Consider the following 8,730-nt stretch of genomic DNA (forward strand, 5'->3'; position numbering starts at 1 on the left):
GACTCCCCGGCCTTCAGAAACATCCTTTCTGCATCTAGTCTGTCCAGACCTGACAGAATTTTATAGGTTTCGATGAGATCCCCTCTCAATCTTCTAAACTCCAGTGAGTATAAGCCCAATTGACACAATCTCTCCTCGTACGTCATTCCTGCCATCCCAGGTATCAGCCTGGTGAATCTTTGCTGCACTCCCTCCATGGCAAGAACGTCCTTCCTCAGGTAAGGTGACCAAAATTGCACACAATACTCAAGGTGCGGTCTCACCAAGGCCCTGTACAACTGCAGCAAGACATCCTTGTTCTTGTACTCGAACCCTCTTGCTACGAAGGCCAACATACCATTTGCCTTCTTAACCGCCTGCTGCACCTGCATGCTTACCTTCAGCGACTGGTGCACAAGAACACCTAGGTCTCTTTGCACTTCCCCTTCTCCCAATCTATTGCCATTCAAATAATAATCTGCCTTCCTGTTTTTGCCACCAAAGTGGATAACCTCACATTTATCCACATTATAGTGCATTTGCCATGTTTCTGCCCAATCACCCAACCTGTCCAAATCGTACTGGAGTTTCATGACATCCTCCTCACAGCATACCCTCCCACCCAGCTTTGTGTCGTCTGCAAATTTGGAGATATTACATCCAATTCCCTCGTCCAGATCATTAATATATATTGTGAACAGCTGGGGTCCTAGGACCGATCCTTGCGGTACCCCACTAGTCACTGCCTGCCACTCGGTAAACGACCCGTTTATTCCAACTCTTTGCTTTCTGTCCGCCAACCAGTTCTCTATCCAAGTCAATACCTTGCCCCCAATCCCATGTGCCTTAATTTTGTACGCTAACCTCTTATGCGGGACCTTATCGAAAGCCTTCTGAAAGTCCAAATACACCACATCCACTGGTTCTCCCTTATCTATTTTACCAGTTACATCCTCAAAAAATTCCAGTAGATTAGTCAAGCATGATTTACCTTCTGTAAATCCATGTTGACTTTGTCCGATCCTGTCACTGCTTTCCAAGTGCTCTGCTATTACATCTTTTATAATGGACTCTAGCATTTTCCCCACTACCGATGTCAGGCTTACCAGTCTATAATTCCCCGCTTTTTCTCTGCCACCTTTTTTGAATAGTGGGGTAACATTAGCTACCCTCCAATCCATGGGTACTGTTCCAGAGTCTATCGAGTTCTGGAAGATGATCAGCAATGCATCTACTATTTCTAGGGCCACTTCCTTAAGTACCCTGGGATGTAGATTATCAGGCCCTGGGGATTTATCGGCCTTCAGTCCCATCAATTTTCCTAACACCATTTCCCTACAAATACTGATATCTTTCAGTTCCACCCTTTCATCAGACCCTATGTTCCGCGGTATTTCTGGGAGGTTATTTATGTCCTCCTTTGTGAAGACAGAACCAAAATATGTATTTAGTTGGTCTGCCATTTCTTTGCTCCCCATTATAAATTCCCCCGATTCTGACTGCAAGGGACCTACGCTTGACTTCACCAATCTTTTCCTCTTTACATATCTATAAAAGCTTTTACAGTCAGTTTTTATGTTCCCTGCAAGCTTACACTCATATTCTATTTTCCCTTTCTTAATTAATCCCTTTGTCCTCCTTTGTTGAATCCTAAACTGCTCCCAATCCTCAGGATTATTGCTTTTTCTGGCCAATTTGTATGTCCTCTCCTTGGATCTTATGCTATCCCTAATTTCCCTTGTTAGCCACGGTTGAGTCACCTTTTTTGTTTTATTTTTATGCCAAACTGGGATGAACAACTTCTGTAGTTCATCCATTCGGTCTTTGAATGTTTGCCATTGCCTACCCACCGTCAACCCTTTGAGTGCCATTCGCCAATCAATCCTACCCAACTCGCTCCTCAGACCATCGTAGTTTCCTTTATTTAAATTGAGGACCCTAGTTTCTGAGTCAGCTACTTCATTCTCCATCTTAATGAAGAATTCGATCATATTATGATCGCTCCGACCCAAGGGGCCTCGTACAACAAGGAGGGGACCGAGTGTAACATATCAAAGTTTGCAGATGATACAAAGATGGGACGGAAAGTAGTAAGTGAGGAGGACATAAAAAACCTGCAAAGGGACATAGACAGGCTAAGTAAGTGGGCAGAGATTTGGCAGATGGAATACAATACTGGAAAGTGTGAGGTTATGCACTTTGGCAGGAAAAATCATAGAACAAGTTATTATCTTAATGGCAAGAAACTGGAAAGTACTGTAGTACAAAGGGATCTGGGGGTCCTGGTGCACGAAACTCAAAAAGTTAGTATGCAGGTGCAGCAAGTGATCAAGAAGGCCAATGGAATGTTGGCTTTTATTGCTAGGGGGATGGAATATAAAAACAGGGAGGTATTGCTGCAGTTGTACAAGGTATTGGTGAGACCGCACCTGGAATACTGCATACAGTTTTGGTGTCCATACTTAAGAAAAGACATACTTGCTCTCGAGTCAGTACAAAGAAGGTTCACTTGGTTAATCCCGGGGATGAGGGGGTGGTCATATGAGGAGAGGTTGAGTAGATTGGGACTCTACTCATTAGAGTTCAGAAGAATGAGAGGCGATCTTATTGAAACATATAAGACTGTGAAGGGGCTTGATCGGGTGGATGCAGTGAGGATGTTCCCAATGATGGGTGAAACTAGAACTAGGAGGCATAATCTTAAAATAAGGGGCTGCTCTTTCAAAACTGAGATGAGGAGAAACTTCTTCACTCAGAGGGTGGTAGGTTTGTGGAATTTGCTGCCCCAGAAAGCTGTGGAAGCTACATCATTACATAAATTTAAAACAGAAATAGCTAGTTTCCTAGAAGTAAAGGGAATTAAGGGTTACGGGGAGCGGGCAGGAAATTGGACATGAGTCTAGGTTCGGAATGGTCATGGCCCTGTGGGTAGTGGAGTGGGCCCAGGGGCCGTGTAGCCTGGTTCTGCTCCTACTGTGTTCTAATTCTGTGTTAGATTTCAGGAGATGGTTTTATTCCTGTTCCTGGCTGGGGTGGAGATCGCCTTTACAGAAGGTAAGTACTGTAGAAAATATAGGGCCAGAGTGATCTCCTGGAAGAATTTCGATCGCCTAGATGGGTCGGAGAGGAATTTCCCGGATTTCTTTCTCCCAAATTGGCCATTGGGTTTTTAATCTGGTTTTTCGCCTCTCCCGGGAGATCACATGGGTTCGGGTGGATGCAGAGTGATAGAAGATTTGAGGTTAGGATCAGATCAGCCATGATCTTATTGAATGGTGGAGCAGGCTCGAGGGGCCGATTGGCCTACTCCTGCTCCTATTTCTTATGTTCTTATGTTCTTATTGCTAATTAATCCTTTCTCGTTACGTAATACCCAGTCTAAGATGGCCTGATCTCTGGTTGGTTCCTCGACATATTGGTCCAGGAAACCATCCCGTAAACACTCCAGGAATTCCTCCTCCACAGTATTGTTACTAATTTGCTTGGCCCAATCTATATGTAGATTAAAGTCACCCATGATGACTGCTGTGCCCTTATTGCACGCTTCTTTAATTTCCCTTTTAGTGCCATCCCCAACCTCCGCCTTACTGTTTGGAGGTCTATATACCACTCCCACTAATGTTTTTTTCCCCTTAGTATTTCTCAATTCTACCCATACAGATTCCACCTCATCAGAGCTAATATCCTTCATTACAATTGTGTTAATCCCTTCTTTAACCAGTAATGCTACCCCTCCTCCCTTTCCTTTTTGCCTATCTTTCCTGAATATCGAATACCCCTGGATGTTTGAGTTCCCAGTCTTGGCCGTCCTTGAGCCACGTTTCCGTAATCCCAACCAAATCATATTCGTTTACCTCTATTTGCGCAGCCAATTCATCCACCTTATTACAAATGCTCCTCGCATTAAGACACAAAGCCTTCAGGCTTGTTTTTTTAACGCTCTTAGACCTATTAGAATTATTATTTACTGTGGCCACGTTTGATTTCAACCGTTGATTTCTCTGACTGCCACTTTTGTTTTTCTCCTTCCTATCACTGTTCGCCACCCCCCCCAAGCTTGGTGTCATCGGCAGATTTAGAAATTCTACTCTGTATTCCAATATCCAGGTCATTTATATATATCAATAAAAGCTCTTTTAAGCACTGACGCAATAGGTTCTTAATTTAAAGGCTGCAAACCCTTATCTCTCACAGGCAGCCCTCACCCGACCCCTCAGCTGGACGTCCCATCGCTGAATGTGGATTTAGCTCAGGCGTATTTTTAAAAAAAAACAATTTCTTCATTCCGACCAGCTCTTCCTGTTTTGCTCACAGGACAATAAGCCTCATGACAACTTGCAATCTGTAACATAAGCAGAGTTGCTGCCAGCGAGACAGGTTCTGTTTGTTTAGTTTCTCAGGGGTCGGTGTTACCTCAGAGATTGCTGTCAGAAGGCGGGAGGTGTTGTTTGCTTTTTTTTAATAAACTTTGACGCCATAGGAACCTACTTTTTCTTGGGAATGTTGGTCTTGGCCACTGTCCAGACCCCTGGTTCATTGTTTAGGCATCAGGACGAGAGATCTGTCATTGCTCCACGTACCCCAAGGGACCAATTCTCCTCTCGTCACTGTTTTGTGTCTTGACTTCTTATCTCCCTTGTGCAGTAAAGTGGAGAACGGACCCAGCTCCTTGACACGAGAGGCTCGCGTCCTTTAGCAAGGCTCTTGCGCCATTGACCAAACTCCTTGGCCAGAACATGTCCAGCATAAACACAAGAACCTAAGAATTAGGAGCAGGAGTCGGCCATTCGGCCCCTCGAGTCTGCTCCGCCATTCAATAAGATCATGGCTGATCTTCGACCTCAACTCCACTTTCCCGCCCGATCTCCATATCCCTCGATTCCCCTAGAGTCCAAAAATCTATCGATCTCAGCCTTGAATATACTCAAAGACTGAGCCTCCACAGCCCTCTGTGGCAGAGAATTCCAAAGATTCACCACCCTCTGAGTGAAGAAATTCCTCCTCATCTCAGTCTTAAATGGCCGACCCCTTATCCTGAGACTGTGGCCCCTCATTCTAGAAGACTGGGGGGGTGAGCAGTTGGGTGGGGGTGTGGGGGGGGGGGGTGAATTGGGGGTGGGGGATGGGGGTGTGAGGGTGGAGGGGGGAATGGGGTGGGGGGGGATGGGATGGGTGGGGTGAGCAGTCCTGGTCCTCCTGACCCACAAAGGATTCCACAGGAAAATTATCTTTCCCAAACCTAGCTTGAGCTCTTCTGGCCTTTCTGTGGCCTCCTTCATGGTTGAAAGGTCAGGGGGTTTGGCCCCGTGTGGCTCTTCGAACACGGAGGTTAAAACGCTCACTCAGTGCCGATGACATCATTGGGCCGTGACGTTAATATTTGAATCTGGTCGGCCCACCTGCCTGCAGTGAACGGGACCCTCGGCCAACATCAAAGTCACTGAAGAGTAAATGTCACCGGGCGGGGAACAGTACAGTCTTGGGCCTGCAATTGGGACAGGAGGAGGCCATTCAGCCCCTCGAGTCTGTTCCGCCATTCAATGAGATCATGGCTGATCTGTACCTGAACTCCATCCTCCTGCCTTGGCTCCATATTCTTTTGATATCCTTGGCTAGCAAAATTCTCGTAGGATTTTAACCCCTCCCACGCACCAGTCGTGCTGGGCGAGGCGGGGGGGCGCGGGGGTGTATAAATTCAACCCCTTATCTGAGGATGTTCTTGCCATGGAAGGAGTGCGGCGAAGATTCACCAGGCTGATACCTGGGATGGCAGGAATGACGTATGAGGAGAGATTGGGTCGATTAAGCTTATATTCGCTAGAGTTTAGAAGAATGAGAGGGGATCTCATTGAAACTTATAAAATTCTGACAGGACTGGACAGACTAGATGCAGGAAGGATGTTCCCGTTGGTCGGGGAGTCCAGAACCAGGGGTCACAGTCTAAGGATAAGGGGTAAGCCATTTAGGACTGAGATGAGGAGGAATTTCTTCACCCAGAGAGTGGTGAACCTGTGGAATTCTCCACAGAAGGCAGTAGAGGCCAATTCATTAAATATATTCAAGAAGGAGTTGGGTATATTTCTTAAGGCTAAAGGGATCAAGGGATATTGGGAGAAAGCAGGGACAGGGTACTGAATTTGGATGATCAGCCATGATCTCATTGAATGGCGGAGCAGGCTCGAGGGGCCGAATGGCCTACTCCTGCTCCTATCTTCTATGTTTCTATGTTTCAGTGCCAGTTGGCTATTCCACCATGGATGTCATCCAAGCTGAGCCCAGCACTGTCGATACCCAATACCCACGTAGCTGGAGGGACCAGTGTCACAATCAGAAACAGGGGCCCACCCTGATCCTCGCCCCCAGTTATGTCGCCCCTGCCCCCTCCTCCACTCTACTGCCATCCAGCTGAACCAGCGCGGACTGGGGAATCAACCTGGGATCTTCCTTGTCCGCATGCCTCAGTACCACTCCAGAAGGCTGCACTTACCTACTGAAATATCAAGCAGAAAAATCCGACACGCTCTTCCGATCAGCAAGGGTAGAAAGCGGAGAGACCAAGCCTTTGAGTTTGTTGACCATCAGTGCTTTCTGTATCAGGAGCACCTCCCCCCCCACCGCCCCCCGAGCTGAATAGAGGAAATACTCTGGTCAGTGTTTACCAGTTCCGCAGCCACTAATAAGACAAGGCTAGAGACCAGAAGGTAACAGAGAAGATGATTTATCCTGTGCAGGAGCTGAGGCCAACGACAAAGACGGCAATCATTGAACTACAGCAGACCGAGACAGGAACTCGTCAACAATATTTATACAACTCCCCGTGACCCACATCAGCCCGTCCACTCAACAGACGAGCTCTGGGGCGTTGCCGATGAACCCAAGTGAATTCAACACGTTGTAAAGAGTGTCGTGAGCTCAAGTGTTGAAATTGGTTGTGCTACAGTAAATATTCTCACTTCCCCCCCCCACCGAGCCACATTTACCATGTCATGTCGCCTTGTCGGTGTGACAGTGTGTGTCAAGGATCCGTTCTTGGTCATCTCACACGTGACATGTCACACCTGCACACTTATCCCAGATTATCTGGTCATTATCACACTGCTGTTTGTGGGAGCTTGCTGTGCAATGCAAATCAATCAATCAATCTTTCTTTTTTACTTTCCTTCCTTCCATGGCGTTCTGGGGCAGTGTGTTCCACACCCTCACAACCCTTTGCGTGGAGGTATTTCCCTGGATTCACTGTTAACCGGCTTGGTTCTGATTGAGACTCGTCGCAGCGACTCCCACACTAACTCATTCTCTCCCAGGACCTCCCCTCAGTCTCCCCATCCTCCAACAATCCACTGGCTTTTAAAACCCAAGGATGTGGAGCAAAGGCGGGCAGATGCAGTTGAGGTACAGATCAGTCATGATCTGATTGAATGGCGGAAGAGGCTGGAGGGGCCGAATGGCCTCTTCCTGTCCCTACCTTCCTTGGCATCACCTAACCACTGCTCCCTGATTTACCTGGTCTTCTCTTTAAGGTTTGCAGCCCCGGTGATCTTCCGCAACGTGAGCTTTATCCTTACAGGGCTTCTTGCTAAAGGGAAAATGCAATACTTCTGTCGTAAAGCAGACCCTGCACTCACACTCGTGTGAGTATGTTTGTGCACGCACGTGCGTTCTATGTGTGAGTGTGTGTGGGCACAAGCATGTTCTCCGCATGTATGTTTTCTGCATGTGAGCATCTGTGTGCTTGCACACGCATGTTGTCTGCGTGTGAGCGTGTGTGTGCATCTGTAAGACACATTCCAGCAAACAGCAGTATTGAATATGTATTTATTAATCATTTAACTGGAATAACATCATTTTTAGTTCGATTGCCACTGCACAGGAGCCGAGAACGTAAATTCTAACTTTTTCAAAGCAAGTTTCAACTGAAGCACAAAGTTAACCTCATGACCTTTCACCCTGACCCTGGAGGACAGGAGGGATGACACTGAGATCCAGATGTTTTGGTAGTGAGGTTAATCTGTACACAGTGGAGCCATGACAATATCAAGCAAATCTAATAATCATTTTTTTTTAAAAGGATAACAAAAATAAAAGCGTTCAGCAAATGGCAATTAGATCAAGAACTGCTACAGGATATAAATCTAACAACTGTAACCAGGTCTTCGGACTAGTAACCTGGGGGGTAACAGGGTCAGGATTATGCTCAGTAATTGGGGATTACATCTATTAGTTAATATTCATTGGTTAATATCCTTTCATCAACATCTATTAGTTAATATTTATTATTTAATATTTATTGGTTATTACCACTTGTTTATTTGTTTCTGATTACTGATTTTAATGAAAGGTAGATGTAAGTCCGACTTTATACTTTTTCACTTTACACACACACACTGAGTGATTGTGACATTCGCAGATGAAACAGAGGAAAATATTCCTCAGGTGATGAAAACAATTACAGTATATAGATGCACGCTCACACTCACAGACACACACTCACTCACACTCACCACACACACACACTCACTCACACACTCACAGACTCAGACACTTACACACTCACAGATACTCAGACTCACACACTCACTCAAACGCACTCACCACACACACAGACACACTCACACTCACACTCAGACACACACACAGACACACAGTGGAATCCTGTTATACTGATCACTGCTCATAGACCAGCTGCTTTTAAGGATGAAATTCTGCTTTCTAGAACCACACCCCACCTGAGAGAGTGTTCCTGCAATCGTT

Source organism: Somniosus microcephalus, chromosome 13, assembly GCF_052327205.1.
Source record: "Somniosus microcephalus isolate GS21.2 chromosome 13, FLI_Smic_1.0, whole genome shotgun sequence".
Taxonomy (NCBI): Eukaryota; Metazoa; Chordata; class Chondrichthyes; order Squaliformes; family Somniosidae; genus Somniosus; species Somniosus microcephalus.